At 36.2% G+C, this 26,195-nt stretch overlaps 1 pseudogene; it reads left to right on the forward strand.

Moving 5' to 3' along the window:
* The first annotated feature begins 22,879 nt into the window (after positions 1 to 22,879).
* Positions 22,880 to 23,598, forward strand: LOC130887219 (60S ribosomal protein L24-like; annotated as a pseudogene).
* The last annotated feature ends 2,597 nt before the right edge of the window (positions 23,599 to 26,195 follow it).

Raw genomic sequence — 26,195 nt, forward strand, 5'->3', positions numbered from 1 at the left:
TCCTTACCCAGAAGCTATCTCTAATTGATATCTACTTGCAATAGAAACCTTATTTTTCTACAATGAGGTCTTACTGGGTGTACAAAACACTCTTAAGGGCAAGCCCCATGCCCAACAATACATGGTCAACACAAAACAAACACAAAAATTAAAACAAGAAAAAAAAGATTTTCAATAAATCAAGAATTTTAAAAGTACAGAACACATTCGCTTACTCCAATAAAATAACTCCACAGATATCTAAAATCTGTTGCCAAGTCATCCTCTACAGTATTGAGAATGTCACAATAAAAGGAACTGAATGTTAATCTCTTTGTATATGTGTACAAGTCTTAGGAATGAGATCTATCTAGTTCCCAAGCACTCTTCCACCTTGAATGACTTCATTCTTCCCAACCTGGCACTCTGTCAAATGACCAACCCCTTCCCTGGAGAGTCTTCCCCCAAATCAGAGATCCTGGAGTCAATTATGAACTCTACCTTATAATTGGTTTTGCTCTGCCTCAATTTCAAAGGCAATTAGCTAAAGTCAACATTGGCCATGCTATAGCATATATACTAATTATATGTGACTGATCATATGCTTTATTGACTTGGAGTTCTTCTCATTGACTTGAAGTTCTTCTCACAGGTTTATTTTTGCACTCTTTTAGGATAATTCTATATTTCCTTTAAGTAAACCTCCAAACTTCATTGATTTGTCATTTAAATTTTATTAGGAAATTTATATTTCATTCATAAAAGTTCTTTCAGGACCCAAGGCTCATGAACATGAACAAAAACAAATTATTTTATTTTTTGCCTTCTTTTTTGTATCTACCTTGTGCCCATACCTCTAAGGTTGTCTTTCTTAGGCTCTTGTAGGTGCTAATCTGAAATCCAGCTGCTCATTTTCTGCTTGATGCAGCTTGATCACAGCCATTTTGGATGAAAAATCCTATTGAGCTGAATTAAGACTATGTTATAATTTATTTAATAAATTAATGGTAGTTGTATGATTATTCTTTTTTTTTTTTTTTTGAGGAATGCAATGCTCCTGTATGCCTGTTGATGATGTTAAAGATTTTACACTTACTAACCATGATCCATAAATTTTGGGTTCAGAACAAAAATTTCCCCCCTTAAATGGTTAAGGTGTCTGGACTTTAGCAGCATTTATTTCTTCTTCATGAGACACGTGAGTGTGTGAGGAGGTTGCTTACGTACCATAGAATACATTAGTTCACATAAAAATCAGAAAACAGTTCACATACCAGTCTTCACCATCCATCTTGTTTAAGACAGGGTCTCTTGCTTACAACTGTGTATCCCAGATTCACCGGCTCATGTTTTCAGGAATTCTTTAGCCTCACATAAGATTACCAGTGTGTGTATATGTTCTACAGTGTCCTGCTTTGCCTATCATCTGGGTAATGTTCTCCTGTTTACACCACAAGCGTTTTACTCACTGAGCATTCTTCCAGCCTCAAATAGTTACATACATCCTTATTTTTCTAAGTTTTATTTCTTCTTTGGGAATTCTGTACAGTATATTTTATCACAATATGAGTATAATTTCCCTATTTGGTCTTTATTCTCTTTATCCCTAAGAGTATTAAGACTTCCATTTATTTCTTTTGAGATAAGAGAATTTTCCTGCTGCAAACTGGACCAGGGATACACTCTGTGAAGAAACAACTCGGCCTATTTCTCATCACACTTATTGTTACTGTGACAGAAATTCAGATGGGCCATCCCTTGAGTGTGCTTTGCTTGTAATTCAAAGCTTTTCACAGAGATTGTCACCCAAGCCTAAAGAGGTCCACTGTCTGCGCATTCTGCAGGGTTCTCTGACATATACAAGATTGTGTGACTACTGGACTAGTTCTCCATCTAATCATGACAACCCCATCCACTGTGTCAATGGATAGGACGTTCCACATAAGCTGTGCTCAGATGTGTCACATGCTACTACGACAGTTTGGTTTTCTCTTCATTTTTTTTTGTTTTGTTTTGGTGTTCTGCTTAGCATCTTTAAATATTGTAATTCTAATCTAAAAAACTGTCTATCTCATAGAATTGTATTATACTTGATTAGGATTAAGCACATACACGTATATACATGCATACACACTTCTTAAGACACATCTGTGACTGCAATTATATTTACAACAAGGAAGATTATATGTTACTTTCTTGAGAGCTTCTTTGGAAGTTCTAGCAGGGGAGAACAGCTACTTGTCTGCCCTTGACTGAAGACTGGTCCTCCTCTATTCATGGAAGGTCGTGTTCTTAGACAGAGCATGCAGCTTCGGGAGGGATGCACATGGAGCAGTGAGGGAGAAAGGAGACACCCACTTAGCCAGCCAGATCAGTCGAATCAACCCTGGACCTCAATGGGGTGACAGATGTCTCAGCCAGATCGCCCTCACATCCTATATGTTACTTTCTCAAAAGTAAGTTAAGAGAAAAGAAAAGAGGTATTAGATAGATCCTTTTGCCTCCAGGAAGTTTTAATATTGCTTCACTGAAGTACAAAAGTATCAAATATGAAGATGAATTATAATTTCATTGCTTTATTCTTTGCATCAGAGTACATTAGAAATGAATTTTATCAGTTCTCCACAAGACCACATTACTCAAACCACAATTATAACAACCAAAAAGATCTGAAAACTAAACTTCAAACAGTAAACATCAAATTCATTAAGTGACAAAAACTGATCCAAATTAATATATCACTTATCTACTGTATGTGTATGATCATATATTTCATTTTATAAGTAATAATGAAATTTCAGACCCTTTGTTACTGAGGAGATGAAATACATGTCATATGCACACTGCGGTACATTTATTGCTGCTAAATGTTCCAAATTTTGAAAATATATCTAGCCAAGGATTTTTAAATCAGTGGACTTGAATTTGAATATGAGTGAGACTCGGGAACTGCACACAGAGTAGACAGAGACATACAATAAACAGGCCCATGCAATTGATATAATACAAAAATCAAAAGGAAAAATAAAAAAGGATTAAATTAAAAACATCATGAATAAACAAACTATGAAATTGGACACATTTACACTTCTATAAAAGGAAAGTAGTTAATCATTCAAGTGCTACTACTGTTGAATAGTGAAAGAAAAGTGTTTACAGTTCATTGTTCACAGAAATGAAGGTCATTAACTTGAATAAGGTAAAGTTTACATAGACTTAATTATAAATAAATTAATGTTACAAAAATACAATTAGGCCAGGCAGTGGTGGCACACACCGTCAATCCCAGCACTTTGGAGGCAGAGGTAGGCGGATCTCTGTGAGTCTGAGACCAGTGTGGTCTACAATAACTAGTTCCAGGAGAGCTAGGGCTGTTACACAGAGAAATACTGTCTCAAAAATAAAAAAAAAAAAAGACAAGTATACAGTTAATGAATGGTTATTTCTTAGTAATGATCTTTCTTCTCCATGGCTTTTTACTTTAGCACTTTGCTCTTTTAAGGTCTTTAATTTCAATTTATGCATATGTATGCATGGTCGTGTGTGTGTTGTGTATGCACTTGGGGGAAAGTGTCTGTTTGCATTTAGTGGTCAGGGGTCACCATCATGTGTCACTTCAAAGTTGCCACTTAGCTCTAGTTTTGGAAACAGTCTCTCACTGGCCTGGAATTTACCAGTAGCCTTGGCTGGCTGGCTAGCGGACCTCAAAGATCCATCTGTCTCTGCCTTCCCAGAGGTAGGACAATATGCAGGCACAGCCATGCCTGGGTTTATATGTAAGTGCTAAGGATCAAATTCACATCCTTCTGCATAGAAGCCAACTGAGTTACCAACTGAGCTGTTTCCTTCGTCCCACTTGAGTGTGTTTTAGGCACTTCTTTTATTTGTTATAAAAGCGAACAGGAACTTTAAAATAAGCTGAAGAGATCCGTGAAAGCAAAGCTAACAGTAGCTGGTCTTGCCATGCTGGCTCAGCAATGCCCTTCTGCTTTGAGCAGCAAGACCTGGTGAGTGGCATGTGCTCGGAGGAGTAGAGTTCATCCCATGAAATGAGAGCTGCATGGACACACTTTAGTGTTTATGAGCTATACTGGGTATACACATTAGATGTTATGGACTTTAACACTGAAGAAACTTCAATATTTCCTCATGGCTACAACTAGCAAATGAGAGAAATGAAGCACACATGGTTTCATCAATGTGATAGTTTAGGACAAAGTGCTGTGGCTGTACTTGTGTGTTAGGTTTGTTCCTACTGCATGCAGTGAAGCAATAATTAAGAGTCCTAAATTCATATAAATTCAAAATCACATATGCTTTCTAAATAAGCAGTATTTTAAACAAAATGGTATCTCCCTATACACATTGTATATGACACAAATTTTGCACTATATATTTTAAAAAATATAATTAAATTTGATTGAAGTTTTAAATGAAAGTTTATTTTCATCACAAGGATAAATATCTACTGTGTAGTTTTAGAGGTTTCATGTAATCAAAGTATGCATGCAATGTAAATATTAATCTAAATTGCCATACCAATTCCCAGGTCTCTAAGTCACTTGATTCAAGATAGTCCCTTTTTAGATTTGAGCTCTATGGCAAATGACGTAAGTATTGCATCAACTTTTTACCAATGTATTAAATACATATAGTTCATCTCTCACAGTTTCATTAAGTCCTGAGAAAGCCTTGCCGAGTCCTTGGAAAATTATAATCTACTTGAAAGAAACAACACCTATGGAAGTTAAGCAATACACAAAAATTCAAAATAAAGTATGTCAAAAAACATTACTATGTTGCACACAATCAAATGTCAACTATCTTCAAATATTTTAAATGAGAGTACTGTATTTTCTGGGGTTTAGAGATGTACAGGTTTGTGAGTCAACAAGGCTGAGAGATAACAAGTGTTTCACACATGCCTGGAAACTGAAAGGTATGAAGTATGATCCCGACAGAACAAGAATAACAGAAGTATAAGCATGAAGATTCCTTGTAGAAGAGGGTCAATACATATCACGTACTACATGCCAGAAACCCCTTACAGAATTGTTGCAATGTAAACCTACTCATGATTACTCTGATTCATGTCATCTTCCAACAGTTCTTGTTCTCTGTATTTCTAACACACTGCCATGATTACTTTGTTTATGTAACTTTGGTTACTTAAAATTATATTATTGTTAATTTATTTATTTCAATAATTTAAGCCCTAAGAAATTCAGAAAAAGTTCAGGTGTAATATTCCCGGTATCTGAAATGATTATTGAAGAACAGTCATCACCATTAATGTTCATAAATAATAACTCATAGTTTTACAAATAAATATCTGGGTGAACTACCTTGACCCCGCACAGTGTGCACTTCAGGACTCTCCTTATTCCAGGGTAACATGTTACGGTGCTGGAGTAGAGCACAAAGACCTTGAGCACACAGTTCTCCAGAAAAAAACAGGAATGTTAAGCACTTAGGACTGGCTTTCCAATGGGAAAGAGGAAAAGCTTGTTCTTCCCTCCAGAAAGCTGAGACTTAGAAGTGGTTAACAGTGAACTGGGCTCTCTGTTGAGTCAGGCCATATAAAGATCCTACAACCAGGACCAGGCATTGTTAGTCATGGACAACATGGACAAGTGACGTCTATGTTATCTGCATGATGTAGACCAGGCGAAACCCTTAGGCCCTTGAGCTAGTATAGGTATCATATATCTAGAAACTATCTTCTTAGAAGAAATGACATGTACCCTGAGTTGAGTTTCAGTGTGATTATGCTTCCAGGGATTGTATTACAATGCAACAGGGATTGTATCACATCAGTAAATTTTACGGAAATATTTTTTCCTATTATGTTGAACTTGAATACATTGGGAATAAACTGCCTGTTAGTAGACTCCTCAAAGTCTGATCCATGTGACAAAGTCAGTCTGCACCAGGTTTTCATTCTTATCTCTTCAAGCCGTTTGATGCCCTATCTGACACCTGCAGGTATCAAGTTTTATGTTAGGGTTAAGCCCCACTAACCTCTCAGGATTCAGAAGGATCACTGTAGCAGACAGAAACCTGACTAATAAGGTCTGAGGGTAAGCGAAATAAATTAGCTCACATAAGTCTTTTTATCATGTCCCATTTACACTTTCTATGCTCTCTCTAATGCACTCTTGATATTCCCCCTTTTGATGTCCCTCACTGTTCTTTGCTGTTCCTTTGCTGTCTTACCTATCCCACATAGCTTATATATGAAGTAAAATTTTTAATTAAAATTTCAGTAGTAGTTTAAAACTTTAGTGGTAGTTGATGGCTGCTGGGGGAAGAAGAGTCACTTTTCTTTATAAGTGTGGCTATCACTAAATAGACTCTGTGGGTCTCACACACACACACACATTTATGGAATATTAGTTGAAGATGTGTTACATTTGTTTATGCTGTGGACCCTTTGTCTAATGTTGCAAAAATGTGTTATATTCTTTTATGCTGCATTTGTTTAACTCTGTGAAGCTGTGCTGCTTTGCCTGTCTAAAGCACCTAATTGGTCTAATAAAGATCTTAATGGTCAATCACTAGACAGGAAAGGGATGGACAAACTGGAATGAAGAGAGAATAAATAGAAGGAGGAGGACAGAAAAGAGGGAGGAATGGTTGAAGGAAAGGAAGATGCCTGAGGCCGGTCACCCAGCCACTCAGCCAGCAGCATAGTAAGAAGTAAAGAAAGACATATAGAACAGAGAAAGGTAAAAACCTAGAGGCAAAAGGTAGACATGATCATTTAAGTTAAGAAAAGCTGGCTAAACACAAACCAAACTAAGACTGGGCCTTTGAAATAAGAATAAATCCCTGTGTATTTATTTGGAGCTGGGTGGCAAATCTTCAGATGTGGGGGGGTATGACTGCATGGACTGTCGAATGAACATGATATGATATTTGGAGATGTTTGCAGTTCTGGAGAGGTCAGGAGTGGAAGTGGAATATAAGTATGAAGTGTAAAATAGTAAATTTAAGATTGCAGCTAAATGGGAGAAGGAGAACCCCACAGGCCTGCCCCAGGCTACTTGCAAACACTCGCCAAGCACCTCCCAGTACGGGCCGTCTGGCACTATTATGAGAGCAAATGTGTGGTGGAGCATGGGGCATGGGAGAGAGAGACATGGTGGTTTGTGCCCTGCAAAGACAGGCAGGCAGATTTGAAGACGTGAAAGTGATGAGGAGTGCGCTGAGGTGCTTGGTTTGCTTCCCACTCTATGTCCTGGTGAGAAGTGGGCCTGCTGCAGCCTTAGTCTGTGTTCATCCTTGGTCTGACATGGTTCATGGATCCTCTTACCACCAAACTTCCAGAGCATAGGGCTGCACAGAGCTGGCCTAAACCCTCACCTGCTGTAGGTGATGCTCCTTCCTGCTGATCACCTCCTGTGGCAGGTAGGAGAGCTATCCCTGAGGTTATGAGAAAGGGAGAGTCTTGCACCTCACCAGCTACAGCACTCAGGATTGCCTCTCCTGAACCTTGCCTAGGCAACATAATAGAGCTGGCCCTGGTGGTGAATGCATGAGTGAGTCAGCCCTGAGCAGGTAAACCCTTGCTGCTTGCTGAACAGTATGAATTGCTGGGGTAATGCTGGAGAGCTCACCCCAACACTCACCCCATCTATGTTCTGATGGAACAAGTAAAGGGGTGGTCCTGCAGACCCAAAGCTTCAGGATCTCCATATCACAGGTAAACAACAGGATATCCAAGAGGAGTCCCAGTGAGGGCTCAGTATCTATAGTGTAACAGAGACCGGAGACTTCAAACTAGATCAAAGACTCTTTGCAACAAACACATAGATATATAGACTAGAGGGTAAGCAGTCTGACTCACTGTGTCACACACACTACAGCTTCTACAATGAGGTTTTTCTTTCCTTTTGTTTCCTGTCTTCTTTTTACTTTCTCTTAGTCTTATTTTACTTAGGAAAACAGTTACAAGGGTAGAGGGCAACAAGCAAGTCAAGACCATGAGGGGTTCATCCTGAGACAATGTGCCTAAGTTAATGGTAGCTCACCAACTCCAACTAGACTGGTAATAAATGAGCATGGGATCAAACTAGTCCCTCTGAATGTGGTTGACAGTTGGGGCAGACTGAGGGGCCAATGACAATGGCACTGGGATTTGTCTCTACTGCAGGTACTGGCTTGTTGGAATCCTATTCTCTTTAGATGTATACTTTGCTCAATCTAGATGTTGTTTGGAGGGCCTTGGACTTTTCACAAGGCAGGGTGCCTTGTCTTCTCTCAGGATTGGAGGGGGTGGAAGAGAAGGTATGTGAAGGGAGTGAGAGTGGAGGGGAGGAAGGGAAAAAGTGGGAATTTAGAATGGTATTTTTAAAGTAATAAAATAAAATAATAATATTTTTAAAAAGGAAAAAAGAATTCATTCATGGAATAGGTGTACACAGAGTGATCATGTGTATGAAGACAGAGAACAGCATTTGCTATTAGGATATAGTTTCAAGTTTCTATTGGGTCAGATATCACATATTTATAGAACTCAAACAGCATAAGCTGCTCCAATAAAATTGTGTATGCTTCAGTAACTTCTCTTTATTGTCATTAACTATATGCATTATTTTTAGATTATTTCAATAAATATTAGAGTCAACAGACTACAATTCTCCCAGAAAGGTATTATATAGGCATTAAAACTATTTCTAAACTATCATCTAAGATGATGTATAAAGCATTTCACATAATAGCAGATTAAGTATCATAAAATATTAGTCAAGTACTAACATAGTCATTAATATTCCTCTTTAACAAAAGGCAATTTCACAGCCTCATTTACCAACTGGAATATCCCAAGCCTAGTTAATAATTATTCTTTTTATTCATCTCTATAAATTCCAGTTAGTGCTTTTTTGCAATTTCTTAACATTAGTGCCCTGGATGTTTTTAAACTGAATTAATGGCATCATATGAAATAAATTACTTGTATATATTTAAATGTAGGTGATTTGACTTGTATTGTGGCAATCAATTTTTAATATCCTATTATGTTTAGAATTTATTTTATTGGAGCTAATTTTAACCTCAGTATTCTGCAACATCTCATCATGATGTTAGTTTTATAAATAGAAAAGTATGGAGAACTGAGGTATGTGGTCATTTCCATCTACCTTCAGACTGTTTAGGCCAGAGGCAGGCCTGAGGAAAGAAACAGTTCAGGTGAATTAGTATCCAGATAAATAACCATAAAAGTCTTGCTACATATCTCCTTGTTAAAAAATAAACTTACAACTCTTTACACCATGGCACTATGTCAAAATAAAGTCAATAGGTATATCGTAGAGAAAGTACACTTGGCTAGAAAGTATAATAATTTTTACACATGAAACTTTTTTAAATTTAAGGATAACTTTTGCCTGAATTCACAGTAGTGTGGATGGACATTTGAAATTACAATCTTGGAAAGTTTTAAAAGATGAAACAGTTCTTTTCCCTTCACTTACACAATTTCATGGGACTAATATGGAATGGAAAGATGATGGGGGAAACATATTTGTTTAAAAAAAAACTGGCACAAAGGTGGATAAAGAAAGGACCTATTTCAAAGAGTTCATGAACTTACTTGGATTTTAGGCATGTAAACAAATACCGCATTTGTAGGTTTTTTGCACAGTTCTTAGAACAAAAGTGATTGGTAAATAATAATTCTTCTTTTAGATATTATTAAAATATTCACCAAGTATAAGATGTCATGAAGCTAATACATAGTAATCCAAGCAAACCATACTCACATTTTAATCTACCAGATTTTAAATAAAAATAATTGTATTAATTCATCCATTTTCTCCTGGCAATCATTATTGCCATATACTTTATAATATTTCTGGCTACATTTGCGACAATATAAGAACGGCAAGCTTTACTCATTTATTATATCTCAATTTTTATCCTTTCCACACATTGGTTATGTCTTTCAAGACCTGGCTCCTGCAGACTGAGCTGGTTAACAAGTGGATTCCACATTACAGAAAACCACAACCCAGATTGCTTCCACGGAAAACTTTCTTACCTCCTAGTAGTTGTGTTGTTTGCTTTGTTTTCTAGAGGTAAACATTTAACTCGTAAATACTTCTTAAATGTTATTTGGATGATATAACTATAATCTGTATGGCATAATAAAATTACAGGAAGATGAAGAGTATAAAATACAAACAAACCCGCTCCATTCTAAAGTCATATGTCTCACAAACAGGAAAGATGTTTAAATGGCTTCAATTTTTATAATGCCTACCATTATACTTTAAATGAAATGATTATAACTCTTTCTATTCTATTCCTTTCAATAGTATATGTTCACTTCTTCCTGGAATAATAAAATTCTAATCTAATTATGCTTACAACTCTGCCTCTTCTGCATCTTATTTGTGTATAATCATGCATCTAGTCTTCTAATCTGTCCCACTGATTTATGCGTTCTTGCTGCTATTATGCTCATTGTCTTACTATTGCTCTGTAGTCTAACCTGGAATCAAGTATTGTGACAGCTCCAGGAGACTGGTATTTAAAGTGGTAATTAAAATTGCATGAGGACCCTAGAGCTGGAGAACAACCTGAGGGATTAGTGTCATAAGAAAATCAAGAGAAGCAAAATGGTTCAAGACACAAAAGGGTGTTTGAGGACACAGTGAGGCAATCAGCACCTGTAAGCTACGAAGGGAGAACCTAAGGAGCGGTCCACCTGTGGACACCTTTATTTCAACATCTAACTCCCAGGACTGGAAGGAAATAGATTTATATTGTAAAACTACAAAACCTGTGGCGCTTTGTTAGATTAGCCTAAGGAAATCAGTATGTTTATCTAAGGTATGGCTTAATTGCCTTTTAATTGGGTACTTTATAGAGTTAGTTATTAATCTCTTTCTCTCTCTCTCTCTCTCTCTCACACACACACACACACACACACACACACATGATTTTCCTTGTGTTTCTATGTTTGGAAATAATTTATGTAAAAGTTATCTGATCTTCACAATCTGACAGATCTCCCCTGAAGTTCCCTGGAGTGTTGTTTTTGAATAACGTTTTGGTAATCTTATTTCTGATTTTGAAATCCCCTCTTATTGTTATATCAGTTTCCTTTGGTCTTAAGTTTGTCTTCATGAAGTGCAAAATTGTATCTGATGACTTTACAAATAACTAGGCTTATATGGTTATTTCCTCTCCTTCCTTGTCTTGTGTACAGGAATTTCCTCATCTGCTTTAGTAGATAGGATTAGAAACGATTTATTTTATTCTGTTTTTCTTCTTGTCAAAAGAACCCACGTTATGAGGCCTATTTTCCTATCATTTGAATTATTTAATTAGTGTCCTTTTAAAAATTATTCTCCTATTTTTTATCTTCTTTTATTATTTTTCTACCTCCAAGTTAATGATTTTACTCATGTTACTTCATTCTCATTAATGAAAGCACAAGAAGCAATATGCTTTCTTCTGACTGCTGATTCACTGCATGTTACAGACTTAAAGGATTATGAAGGTCTTAATAGCACTATTTTAAAAATGTTATGTCTTGTTTTTCCTGTTTTGTACAAGACTTGCTTAGTAGAAGTTTGAAAATAAAATTGTTTTTCTCATGGTCTTGTTATAAGCTAGAATTTTCTATTTATGTTATTTGTAACAATGGGACTTATTATTATTTTCTCTTTTGTATGATAATGTGTGCCAATGTTCTAAGCATACTGACAAAGAGTACCTTGACAGAAAAATGTTGGTGAAGTTTTGATTGAGTTTTTATTTGATGTTTTTAGAGTGCATCTCAGTGTTTGGTTTTTTTCATTGTGATTTTTAATCCCTATTACTAGCTAAATTCACACAGCTTTATGCTGGTAAATGCTCAAGGTTCCTGGATTAGAGATAAATAACTATTAGGGCATTAGCAATAGTACACAGTGTTTTGCCAGCCCCAATAAGTAGAGTACATATAATTTTCAAAGCATGATCTCCCAAAAGTAATGCAAAGAGGGCCGCAGGATAGATGGATGTCAAGAGATTGAATTACTGAAGAGAATCCTGAGTTTTGTCAACTTAAATCTCTAATGGGTATTGCATGGCGGTTCTTTGTTCCACATAACAGCCTCTTAACTTTCACAGCTGTTTTCCATGTAAACACCCTTAAAAATATAGCCTGGAACAAAAATTTGCTTAAGTAAAATTGATTTACTTTTATCGCTGTGTAAGCAATGTGCTTTTTTTCTACTTGTTTCTATTTTATTTTTTAAAGAATAGTTCATATCTTGTTAATTTCAAAGTGAGCTGCTAATGCTAAGCATTGTATTTAAGAAGTCATAGTCCACAGAGTTACCAGCCCCCAACTAAAAAAGGAAAAAAAAAAAATGCTTGGATATGCTCAAGATGTCCAGAATTTAAAATTCACAGTTTAAAATGGTTAATCTTCATTGTGAACTTGATTGGATTAAGAAAAGCCTAGCACATCAGCAGGGCCCTCTTTGGGTATGTCTATGAGTGGGTATTAACATATCTAAAACCATGAGCCATGTTTTTTTCTTTCTGTGGTGTTTGTAACAGATATTTTATCATAGAAGCAAAAATCCACCACTGACTGGAGGGCACCTGGAAGTCTTGCCCATCCCTTCCTCTTCTTTCATAGTCATTTTTAGCATGGAGGCCCACCCGCCTGTGCCGCAGGCACCACTCTAGAGCTTGTTGTTCTTAGTTTGGTCATGGTTTTAGATATTTTAATGTTCACTCATAGACATGTATAAATGTTTATACATTTTCAAATACAAAGCAGAAATTCTTTCCTTTGTTTCATACATAAAGAGATGAGTATTCAGGAATAAAATGGTGAGATTTTAATAATTCTAAAGGTAGTGATTTGAATCTTAAAAGCTTAGTAGTATTTCAGTGTATTAAAACGTACTGAAATTTTAGTCCAATATTAAACAAACACAGATCTTGAATCTTGAACAAAAACTGGAGGATATGCAGGAGAAAGTAGCAGACAGTCCATTTTGGTTGGAGGTCAGGATTCATATAATAAATAAAAGATTGATTTTGCTTTCATAGAGGTTAATTTCATGATGTTGGCAATGATATTCAATGGGATGCAAACCCAACCATCATTAGGAAATAGAACACTGACTCGGGAGAAATGTTGTTCACAGTAGGATTGGAAGTCATTGTGTAGGAATGACAATGCAAACTGTAAGGACCAACTACATTATGACTTTTTAAGGAACGCAGATTTAGAATACATGGGAAGGCAAAAGAACCTGTAGAAAACTTCATAATAGGAAATGAAAAAAATATTGGCTAAATATAGCAGAAATTTGTCATGTGATAATTGGATTGTGCTCTGACAAATAAAGCTGCTTTGAGTCAGAAAATGAAGTTAGCCACTAACCGACCTAAATTAACCATAGAGGGTTGGAGGACTGTAGATAGAGAGGAGACAGGAAGTGGTAAAGTGGGGGCAGAGAGAGGATCTCAGGCCGGTTGGAGGAACAGAAGAGATGGTGGGTGACTACTGGCTGCTCTCTGCTTCTCTCATCTTTCAGGTTCTTACCCCAATATCTGAATCCAAAATCTGATTATCAATGAAGAGTAATCAGAAAAATGCTTCAGAAGCTGCCACAGTGACAGAGAATAGAGAAACAGCTCTTGGTAAACAAATGGGCACATGAATGGCAGGATGGCCGAGCTGGGGGTAGGTTTTGTTTTTAAAGTACTGCTTATTATCATACAACCTGCCAGGGAGACGCCACAAAACATCAAGAATATATGTTAAGTTCCAGTTGTCATCACTGAGAAAAAAAGATAAAACATATTTGTATTCACAAAAATATTTTCGAAATTTATAAGAATGCAAACTTTCTTTTCTCTTAAACATACCTAATAATTTAAAGAGAAAACCATTATTTTCTTTAAAATATTGAAACAAGGGTCTTTGTCTGTAACTTCAAGCTAGTCTCTAACTTCCAGTCCTCCTGTTTCAGCTTTCCGATTGCTGGAAATACAGGCAATGCCACTGTGCTCATCTGACATGTCATTATTATAGTGTCCCATGTGACACAGCCATTTGTCTATCAAATCACAGCTTTAATACACCTGTAACTATATGCATTTTCTAGAGTTATATGTGTGAATAATATTACTTTAGTGAAACAAAATTACTTTAGATAGGAGAACTTCACCCATGCCTATTGAAGATCTTTTCAGCAAAATGAGCACTTAACACTTCTTTCTTTAAAAAAAAAATTCTGATTTCTCTCCAATTCACACGTACCTACATACCTCATCACCTCAATAACACAACTTACCAAAGCCTTAGAAAATCTGGCACACATAACCATATATCAGATGTTAAAATTATATTTCTCAAGTATGATATAATGTACTAAAGAAATAATAGAAATACTAAGTATACATTAAAAGTAAAACCTATTTGATATTTTAATTAAGATTTTATTCTTTTCTCTGTCAAAACACAAATGGTTCTTGTAAAAGATGTCCTCCTTTTTATTTCTTTTGGTTAATATGCCCGACCTCATCTTTTTCTGTCTTTATTTTTCTGCATTGGATATTTTGAATTTATGCATCAGTTGCTTTCTCCTGCTAATAATAGCAGCACACCTCCAGGAGAGTTTTTCCTAACATGCTTCACCCAAGGCACTCTAAGGAAAAACATAGATTAGAATTCAATACCAATCTGTATAGATTCTTTCTCCTCTCACTCCTAGGCCTTTGTGGCATGGAATTCTTGTATCATTTTGATGCTCAATGATAAGACATGGGAGATTATATGAATTCTGAACCATATTTTGTTCTTACTTTTTAGTTGCCTATGAAATAGGAATATGAAGAATATTTAGAAAAAAATCTTCTGAATTGATATGCAGTACATTTCTCTCTCTTTTTTACAGAAGGTGACAGTGTTATAAGGTGTAGAGATGAGTTTGCTCAAGCAATTAACCCTGTCAACAGCAGATTATTTCCTTTGGCGAACTTGAAATAGCTTGTTGGTGTGTAAGCTACTGCTCTTCTGGGGTTGTAGTAATTTTCTTTCTGCCTTTTTGTGAGCATATTTATTTAATCAGTATATCTCAGAATCGCTCTTTTTCATCATTACTTTTTGGAGTTATGCATCTTCTAATATGCAATGAAGAAGGTCCTTTGGCATATGCAGGAGGAAAGAGGCAAGGTATATTTGTTTTTGGAGTTATGCATCTTCTAATATGCAATGAAGAAGGTCCTTTGGCATATGCAGGAGGAAAGAGGCATGCTATATTCCTTGAAATAAATGTTCTTTGGAAAAGAACTCATATTCTATGACCTTTCTTTTTAATATGATAAAAGCATAAGGTTTATGTTCTACAGCTCTAGTCCTTGTCCAAATCATTTTTCTGGAGCAATAGCCTGAATAAAAAGTTTTCAACTAGAACAGTAACTCAGTACTCTCCTCCACTGTGGGAACCAACATCATAAAACAGCTATAGGTTGAAGGAGAAAATGAAAGAATTCAAGTTAGAGAAGTCTCCTCAACCTTTAAGAACCATGCCAGGTTATATATCTTGTTGAATAGCTGTATGATGAATGCTAGCTAAGAGCTTTACTCCCTTTCAATTTGTAGAAAAAAAGGGATGAGATCAGGAAAAATAAAGATTTCCCATGAAGTCAAGACCAGGATAGTGTGAATTTCATACAAGAAGCTTGATTGGAACCCTTTGTTTATTCTGGTAGTGAATTGGTCACACTTTACAGATTATTAATTATGGAAAAAAATATGATGTGGGATGTCCTTCTGTATATGTGTTGCTTTAATTGGTTGCTCAGGAGATTAAAACCAGGTGGGAAATCCAGACAGAGAGAGAAAGAGAGAGAGAGTAGGCAGAGTCAGGGAGGCACCATGTAGCTGATGAAGGAGAGAGATGCCAGATCCTTATTGGTTGGCCACAGCCTCATAACGATACACACATGATAGAAATGAGTTAATTTAAGATGTAAGAGTTAGTTAATAAGAAGCCTGAGCTTATAGGCCAGTGTTGTGATTGATATAGTTTCTGTGTGATTATTCAGGTATGGGTGGCCAGGAAACAAAACAGCAGTCTCCATTTAGAAAATGGTGATGCTGTGGGGCAACTACATCCACATAAAACCTGGAAATCTTGGGAAGGACTTATAGACACAAACTGAGTTAAGCATGGCTTCTTCATAGCAGCATTTTCTCAGGTGGGCTCTGTTTGCTAGTGGCAGGCAGACGTGCATTTCCTATAAGAGAAGTCTTCCTGACTCACCATCAGAAGTAAAATCTAGTCAGCTTCTTTGAGAGGCAGTTTCCTAGTTCATGCTGATAGCATGAACAGCTCTGACGCTGTCAGGAGGTCTCACTATGGAGCATTTAGATGGGGTTCGTGAGTAGAGTGCTACAAGCTGCTTAATAGCCACATAGACCTGCTGCTTCCCTGAAGCTGGGGCCATGACCATGGCTCTTAGAGCTGTCAATGAACATATTTCTGCCATATTGGATATATCACAGCCCATAGGCAAGACTGTGGAGTTGGTCCTAGTCATGTCCACCTAGCATTTAAAAAAAGAAGGCACTCCTGGTCAGAAAATGATTACTAAGTTAAGTAAATGTACTTTGATTTGAGAGACAAAGAGAAGAAAGAGTACAGACAGTCATATATTAAAGGAGTAAAGATAATAGAATAAATATTAAAAAGCAATAGAGTAAATAAAAATGTCACATAAAGTTGGAATATACATAGAAAGGCTGGATTTTGTATTTTATTGTGTTTATTTGAATTTTTTGACTGAAGAGAGACATTTGATTCTGCAGCCTGCTAAGCTAAACCAACATATATATTTTAAAGGTATCTTGACTTGAAATTTTGAGTCTAAGGATATGTTGTTTTGGAAAAGAGGGTTTGCTTTTATTTACACGGAAGATGAGAACCTGTGGATTACTTCCAGGCTAATGTGGTTTGATACAACAAGACCCCCTGAAAGATCTCTGTGAACCCTAAAAATAGTTTTCCCAATAAACAACAGGAAACAGTTTGGAGAAAATTACACCCAAATTCCCAAAATGATTGTTTAAAAATGTTAGTTTTCATTTAAAGGGGATATTATATAGAGAAGAATACTTTACATTGTTATGGACTTTGGTTTATTGATACAAATTTAAGGTCAACTTTGTTGTATGTATATTTCTACTCTTGTTCAAGGTATTATGTTTATACACCTCATTTCAACTATAATGTATAATTAAAAATTATGGACTAATAGATAATCATCTATAGTCATTAAACTTGTAGTAATGTTAGTTAGATTTTCTAGATATACAGTGTAACATGAGAGCTGGCTTATTGGAGTTTTTGTACTACCCAGTACTCCACAGCTGGCAAGTCCCAAAGAAAATCACACAGAGGTCTCCATAAGATTATAAACTGATTGACCCATTAGCTCATATTTTATATTAGCTCTTAAAACTTATATTAACCCTTTATTCTTATCTATGTCAGCCACACGGCTTAGTACCTTTTTCAGCGGGGCATGTCATATCCTGCTTCATCCATGGTCTGGGCAGGACTGGGCAGAATGGGCTTCCTCCTTCCCAGAATTCTCCTGTTCTCTTGGTTCCACCTCTACTTTCTGTCTGGTTGACCCACCTATACTTCCCTCCTGGCCAATCAGCATTTATTTAAAACATGATTGACAGAATGCAGACAATTCTCCCACACCATTAGATAGATAATCTTCAACACTTCAAAGACCTACAAAATATGGCATTTAAAATGTTTTAAAACCTTAGGCTTTTCTTGATAGTGAGACATGTCTACTTCTGGCAGCAACAATCACTTCAGAGAGGTTGATGGACATTGAGGAAGCTCATTATGAAATTTGCCTTCAACTTGACCTTGCCATTTGTGCAATAAACTGTTCTTTTCTGGACTTCTTGATGGTGTGCTGTATGAACTAGACATGCAGGACCCACAAAATGTGACTTTAGAACTTTCTAAAAAGACAGGGTGGTCCTTCAGGGTTCCTGTGTCACAGAAGAAACTACCAGACAGTCTACAGGATGCAGAAGAAAAAAACTAACAAATTACCAATATAGGCAAAGCAGTTTTTAAAATTTCTCGTTTTATGGAAAAGTCAGCCAGATACCATGGGCCTGTCAGCTGAAGATGATTTCCCCAGTATTACAGAAGAACTTTGGGTGACTGTCCAGGCAGTGAGATGTCTCTGTCAATTCTAGAGCTTTGAAAGTTGCTTATAATACACTTCTTGTTTACTTAGGTAATATTATGTTACCTAAAGACTTCTGGAGTCTTTGATGGAGTCGAAGACAGATAATTATAGTTTTCCATAGTTGTGATAAAAGACAAATTAGATATAAGACTCTAGACTCACAAAGATAAAATAGATGATAGAATATTGTTAACAGAGATTGCTGTACTGCACCATCCCACAGTTATTCAGTCTCAAAGAAACACACAGAGAATTACATCAATCATAAACATATTGGCATATTAACTCTTACATCCTTCATTAACCCATAATTCTTGTCTGTGTTAGCCACATGGCTTGGTACTCTTTATCAGCAAGGCATTCTCATCTTGCTTCTTCTGTGTCTGGGTAATGACTTCAGATGGACCCTTTCTTCTTCCATAATTCTTGTCTGTGCTAGCCACATGGCTTGGTACCTTTTATCAATGAGGCATTCTCATCTTGCTTCCTCTTGGTCTGGGTCGCAACTGCAGACTAACCCTTTCCTCTTCCCAGAATTCTTCCTGCCTGGTCACCTCATCTATACTTCCTGCCTGGCTACTAGCCAATCATCATTTTACTAAATTAATACAAGTGACAAACCTTTACAAGGTTTATATTGTCCCACAGCAGAATATTTTCTTTAATTTGGTCAGATACAAATAGGCTAAATATTATAACTAAAATTCTTGTTTGATACCTATTATATGTAATTTTACTATGTTAAAATTAAAACCTTCTGTTTTAATTATATAGAAGGGGGATATGATGTGGGATGTCCTTCATATATATGTTGATTTTATTGGTTGATGAATAAAGCTATTTTGACCAGTGACAGCAGAGAAAAGCCAAGAAGGAAATTTGAACACAGAGAGGGTAGGCAGAATCAAAGGAGATGGCATGTAGCTGCTGAAGGAGACAGATGCTGGAATTTTACCAGTAGGCAACAACCTCATGGTGATGCATAGATTAATAGAAATGAGATGATTTAAGATGTAAGAGTTAGTTAATAAGAAGCCTGAGCTTATAGGCTAAACAGTGTTGTGATTCATATAATTTCTGTGTGATTATTTGGGTATGTCTGGCTGGGAAACATAAGAACAGTCTCTGTTTACAAAATTATAGAAAGAAAATTTCATTTTTTTAATATTCTTCTTCTTGATGGCTAAGTCCTCCTGAATCTACATCCTTTAATTATGATGAAAGTTCAATACATGATATTTTAAATGAATCATTTATTCTTCTCTGGCCTTTTCTAGAGAAGGAAAAGTTTTAGTTTAGATAGCACAAATGCCAAAAGATGAGTTCCAGTCTGTATTATTGACTCAATCAGCTTCTTAAAAAGACAGACACACATACAACACACAGACCTATAATTTATTTTACTAAAACAGTATTTGTTTCTCTAATATTAAAAGGATTATTAAAACAAAACTAGTCTGGGGTGGGGAGGTAAAAACATTTGGCTTTCTTAACAAAAAAAAAACAGTATTACTTTTTTTTAAAAAAAAGATTGTTTCCTTGTATTTTTCCACAGAAAGTTTTTTTTTTATCAGGAGAAAAAAGGAATATTAAAAACTAATCTTTTGTTGAGAAAGAAACTTGACATAAAAGAAAAGTCCAAAGCTCATATTATTTTACAGTTCTGGACTGAATTAGGTAAATTATCAAGACAAGTAGTTTGAATTAAATTGCCTATGCTAATTTATATTTTTTAAATTGAAATAGGATTACTCCATATGCCCTTTTCCCTCACCCTTCCCAGTTACTGCACTTGATCCCCTCTCATGCACCCACAAGTTGATAGCCTCTTTACTGTTGATTATATTTGTTACATATATATATATGTTTCCACAAATATAGACTAATAGAACCTGCTGAGTCTGTTTTTGTTTTTATGTGTATATGGGTTCATATCTGACTACTCTGAGACCATCACAGAAACACACAACAGATGGTGGAGATCCCAGCCCCAAGCAGACACATCATGGCTCCTGTATGCAGAAAGATCATGTCTCCTGCATCTCTATCTCAGAGAACATATTGTAGAGGAGGAGCGTGAAAGTTTGTAGTAGTCAGAATACCAGGAAGTCTACTGTGAAATTGACTCCCATGCTAATTTATAAAGTCAACTCAGCATATATTCATACCAATGATCATATTGTCTTATAAGTATAGGTACTAAATTATTAAAATTTGAATATAATAGCAGAAAAAAATTTCAAGTGTTTTTTTTTTGAGGTTGCTACTATTAAATAATTAAGTAGAAATTTTCATGTTTTCTTAGCAGTAAACTTGTTTCCCTGCCTTAGATTTTCCCAAATCTATACTGAATCTACACTAAAACAAGAATGCAGAATATTTTTAACATTATAGAAGTAGGACCATGGGAGAAGGCTAAAGGGAAGGGGAGAGCAGAGAGAAGAGCAAAGAAAAATGTATAACTCAATAAAATCAATAAAAAAATATAAACACCATAAAAAAGAAAAAGGAAATCTTCAAACATCTTTACATTTACAAGGTCATCTAATGTTCATATGTATAAAAAGCATGTGCTTTGCCCACCTACATCATAATATAAAACCTCTGACAATAAAAGTACAGAATACTTCTATGGCTATATTTATAATTTGTTTGTTTAGTAAGCTAATATTCACTGTTAGGCCATTTGGTTCAGGCAATGTCTTCCCAATTTCAATGAGTAAAAATTATATATATTTTAATATAAACATACTTTTTATTATTTTAGTGACATTAAAAAATAATGAAACTAGTGACAATCATTTGATTCTGACAATCTGATATTAAACATGTTGTGGATTAAAAGCTCTGTACAAACTTCCTGTAGTTGAAGGTGGCTGAAAGACATAATGAAGAAACTTCATGGATTAACATTTCTGAGGGTAATATTGTGAATTTATACCAAATTAAGTTGAAAAAAGGAAAATTAATCAGGCACAGGCAAAAACAGAAATTCTTCATAATAACTCAAGAGAAAAGACGTGCAGATAGAAAGATAAAAAGCCACGGTGCTGGCAACCTTATAAGGGAGATATTATTATTTCTAGTTTACTTAAAAAGATAATTTGACCCAGCACTCGGGAGGCAGAGGCAGGCGGATCTCTGTGAGTTCGAGACCAGCCTGGTCTACAAGAGCTAGTTCCAGGACAGGCTCCAAAACCACAGAGAAACCCTGTCTCGAAAAAACCAAAAAACAGAAAAAAAAAACAACAAAAAAAAAAACAAAAAAAAAAAAAGATAATTTGAATGATATCAAGTCACTTCCATAAGAATGTTTTCTTTTACTTAGGGATCTCCTATGATATCACTATTTTGAACAGTTTGTGAAGTAAGGATTGAATTCTCAAGTGTTTGTTGAATCATTTAAAATCCAATCCAATTATTAAGGCTATAATGATCATTAACAAATGAAGTATGATACGCATACACACAATTGGTTTTTATTAATCATAAAGAAAAATGAAATTATATCATTTTCAGGAAAATCAATAAAACTATAGATTACCATGCTAAATGAACACACCCAGAAGGACAACTATCTCATGTTATATATGCAGAATCCAGGTTTATTTATAGGTACGTTAGTATGACTGTGTCTATATGTGCAATCACACATTATTGAATGTATATACATAACATAGTATACATACATGTTACATATATTGACTGCTATATAAGACATACAATCAGTTTGCACATGTGTGTGTGTTTGTGTGTGTGTGTGCACATAAGAAAGAAAATCGAGAGAGAGAAAAGGAGAGTGAGAGATTAGAAAAGCAACTATTTAGAAAAAGGAAAGGGACCAGAAGTATGGGGGAAAGAGAGTTGGAAAATAATGATTAAGTATTATTGAAGTCCTCATATGAAAATGTCATGAAGAAATAAATCTCTTTATAAAATAAATGTATGCTAGAGCCCGGCGGTGGTGGCGCACGCCTTTAATCCCAGCACTCAGGAGGCAGAGGCAGGCGGATCTCTGTGAGTTTGAGGCCAGCCTGGTCTACAAGAGCTAGTTCCAGGACAGGAACCAAAAGCTACGGAGAAACCCTGTCTTGAAAATCCAAAAATAAATAAATAAATAAATAAATAAATAAATGTATGCTAATAATTTTTAAGAGTCAAATGAAGACTGCTGTGGAGGAAAGCCTCAATATTCTTATTCAGTGCCAGACCTTGAATACTGTAATACTGACCTGCTAGTAAGATGTGCCCACTGGTGAAACAGTAGCATGATGGTTATGGAGGTGACAAACTGCTTTCTAATTGGGTATGAGGCCTTCTTCACATAAGGCTTTTCATGACTGGTACTGTAAACATGGCCCAAAGTCCATGACTGAAGAGATTATAGGCTCTAAAGGGAACCTATCGTTTTGTTCCTTTGTTAAATGCTCCTGCAGTTAAAACTGTATTCTAAATAATATTGATACCCATAGATTTTGCTGCTGCCAATTTTAGTTAGAGAAATTTCCCTTTGCAGTGGGTAGTGATTAATACAAAAACAACTGAAAAAGTGCCCAGTGTAAGTGATTCTGAGCACTCAGCTGTGTATGGTCATCTATATCAAGCTTCCATCATCTGAGGCGCAGAGAACCTCCCAGAAAAAGAAACAGAAATAATGGAAAAGCTGCCAGGTAGCGGGGAGAACTGTGAAATGCTGAGTTCAGGTCATAGCCAGACTGCTCACAGCAACTACAGTTACCTACACAAGATCAAGTCAGCCATCATGAAGTAAGCAATCTCTGTTCATCTCAATCCGCCTCCATCCTGCGGCAGAGCGCCTGGGGATGGCTTTTCTTTGCGGTGCAAGCCCTAACGGGATTTGGGTTTTCCTTCCAGGGTCGAGCTGTGCAGTTTCAGCTGGTACAAGATCTACCCCAGACACGGGCGGCGCTACGCCAGGACCGACGGGAAGGTTTTCCAGTTTCTTAATGCAAAATGCGAGTCTGCATTTCTGTCCAAAAGGAATCCCCGGCAGGTAAACTGGACTGTCCTGTACAGAAGGAAACACAAAAAAGGACAGTCGGAAGAAATTCAAAAGAAAAGAACCCGCCGCACAGTCAAATTCTAGCCGGCCATCCCTTGCTGGTGCATCCCTTGCTGATATAATGGCCAAGAGGAATCAGAAACCAGAAGTTAGGAAAGCCCAGCGAGAGCAGGCCATCAGGGCTGCCAAGGAAGCAAAAAAAGGCTAAGAAGCATCCAAGAAGACCGCAATGGCTGCTGCCAGGGACCCCACAAAAGCAGCACCTAAACAAAAGATTGTGAAGCCTGTGAAGGTCTCTGCTCCCCGAGTTGGTGGAAAATGCTAACTTGGTAGATCAGAGTTTTGAATAAAGTCCATTTCAAACTCTAAAAAAAAAAAAAAAGATCAAGCCAGTCAAATTCCTACACTGATGAGGGAGGGACCCTTGAGGTCCCACCGCACTGGAAGAGCTATTGGCAGTTGATAGCTATGGAGAAAAAAGAGTGGTTCTCTGGTGATAGGGCTATAAATAGGTTGCTCATACCCCGGAGAAAGGCCAAACACCTATGAGTCTATGAACAGCAGTAACTGGACTAGGTGAGTTATTAATAACTATTAAAATGATAAGAACACATGAAGTCGAGAAGGAGATGACATGGAGACAACTAGAGAAATTTGGAGGGAGATAGTAGTAGATGGGTATGATCAATATACGTTAGATAGATGTATAAAGCTTCCAAAGAATGAAAATCTTATTTTTAAAAAGTTAAATACTGTTACCAATAAAATGTTCAGTGAGATAATTTGCTACACCATTTTATATTCAGTGCATCAAACTTCTTATGGGAATTATCTATCCATAAGAACTAACGTTACAAAAGTTGGATAGATGTCAATTAAGCTGCATGCAGGTAGAAATTTTAAGGATGTTTCTATGTGACATAACGGTGGAAATCCTGATACTGGTTGCATAAATGTGACATTAAATACTATTGACAGCATCATGAACTGTTGAAAAACTAAATAAGTTTGAGACAAGGTTGGGACAAGAATCAAATGACTGGTTTACACTTCTGCAGTCAAAATATAATATGCAGCAGCAGTGGCAGCTGGGAACCCTGGGTCATGGATCTTCTGAATGAGAGGCAGGGTGAGAAAACCTGACTGCAATGGTTGATGTTTGTTTTACTTCTATCTTGATGTCTTTTACTGATGTTGCTGGTGGCGACTGGGATCGACCTCAGAAAAATAAATGCCTTCCAATTCATAATGGAATGAATTGTGGGGTCCCTTTATTAGAATCCCATGGCCAGTCTTTACCAGCTGTGACTTTGGGCAATTAATGGAAAATCTAGGCTTTATTATTTCTTCCATGGAAGAAAATAAAAATGGAGGAAGAGAAAGAGATAATTTTAGGAAAAGTAGTTCCCACTCCTACAAAGAGAGATAACCTCATTTAACAACAAAATGAATTATTACACAAATTGCTTAGAATAGTGCATGATAGATACTTCTGTAGAGTTTTAGCTAACATAAAGAAGTCTAAAAAACACAGCAAAATAAGCAATAGAAACAACAGTAGAAATCTCCCATTTTCTGAGAATATGAAATGTGGAAGGCAAGTTTTTATTTTTTCAACTAATTTTTAGATTAGTGCAAAATATAGTGTGTTTGACATGGCATCTCTTTATATATGTACATACCATATACGTTTGTTTATATGCAAAGGACATTGAGGAAGGAGTAGATAAGAAAAAATGAATGGATGCACCATCTTTGAAGAAGGTGACATTGTGTGATGGAAACTGCCTGTATAAACTGGATTTACATTTATTCTGGTCCTGCACCTGCCTTGCTACATGACCTCCAGGTGGTTACTCTGAACCCCCTTTTTATCATCTAGAATCTAAGGAATTCCCATTTATTTCCTGGCACAATTGAAACTCTGAGTTCTTATTTGGGGAGTACAGAGCACTGTAAAATTATTTTCAGACCTTGTGTTTTAATGAACACTTTAAAAGCTGCAGGGAGTGCTCTGTGGGTAGGATGACCCTGTGGTGCTCATTCATGTTTTCTAAAGAATTCAGACAAACACCCAGAATCCTGTGGAAAATGCTACTTTCAAATAAAATAGAATTATTACATCAAATGAAAATTTATTTGATAGTATATTGTCAGAACTGCATGTGTGTATACATGTTCACTGTACTTCAAATTCCACATACAGCAGAGTGGTATGCCTGTATGTAGGAGCTTTCTGTGCTCTGAAAGAATAAATTTCTACTACATAGTAGATATTTTAAATTGAGACATTTCCCTTTCATTATAATGTGTAAATTGTTACTTTATACTTGACTGCCCAGAGGTAAATTGAAGATGTGTATACAAAGTGAAACTATTCCCCTAATAAAACCATTGACATGTTAAGAGGCTTCGATTTAAGTTATTTATGCTGTTTTCTTTCATTTTTAAAGATGACAATACCCTTTATTACATATTCTAAATGTGTACATTATACTTATACAGCGTATTTATTTTTACCATGACCCATTAAAGTAGCATAATACTTTCTGTAGTCATGCATCCTGTAGCACACAACCTATGGCTTTAAACATTTCTACATTCATTCTCAGCAGGAAAAAAAAATGGCTTTGTAGTAAAGAAAAATCTTAGCCAATTATGTCATTTTTATCCCATTTTCAGTTTCAACCTAACATTATCTTAGGCTTAGTAGCAACAAATGATAAGAAGACAAAATCTGGCATTCCCTTCCTAATCTGCATTTTTGGCCATCTTCATTTTACCAGTCTCTTAAGAAACTTTTTTTCTGAAAAAAGGATAGAAAAGAAACCTCAAATATGACTGCCAATCTAGCCCATTCCGTTCTGTGTGTCATGCTGCCGAAGCAGCACTTGGAACTTAAGTCCCAAGTGCCACAACTGTGACTCATGGCACCAGATGACAAGAA

This window comes from Chionomys nivalis, chromosome 15 (genome assembly GCF_950005125.1).
Source record: "Chionomys nivalis chromosome 15, mChiNiv1.1, whole genome shotgun sequence".
Taxonomy (NCBI): domain Eukaryota; kingdom Metazoa; phylum Chordata; class Mammalia; order Rodentia; family Cricetidae; genus Chionomys; species Chionomys nivalis.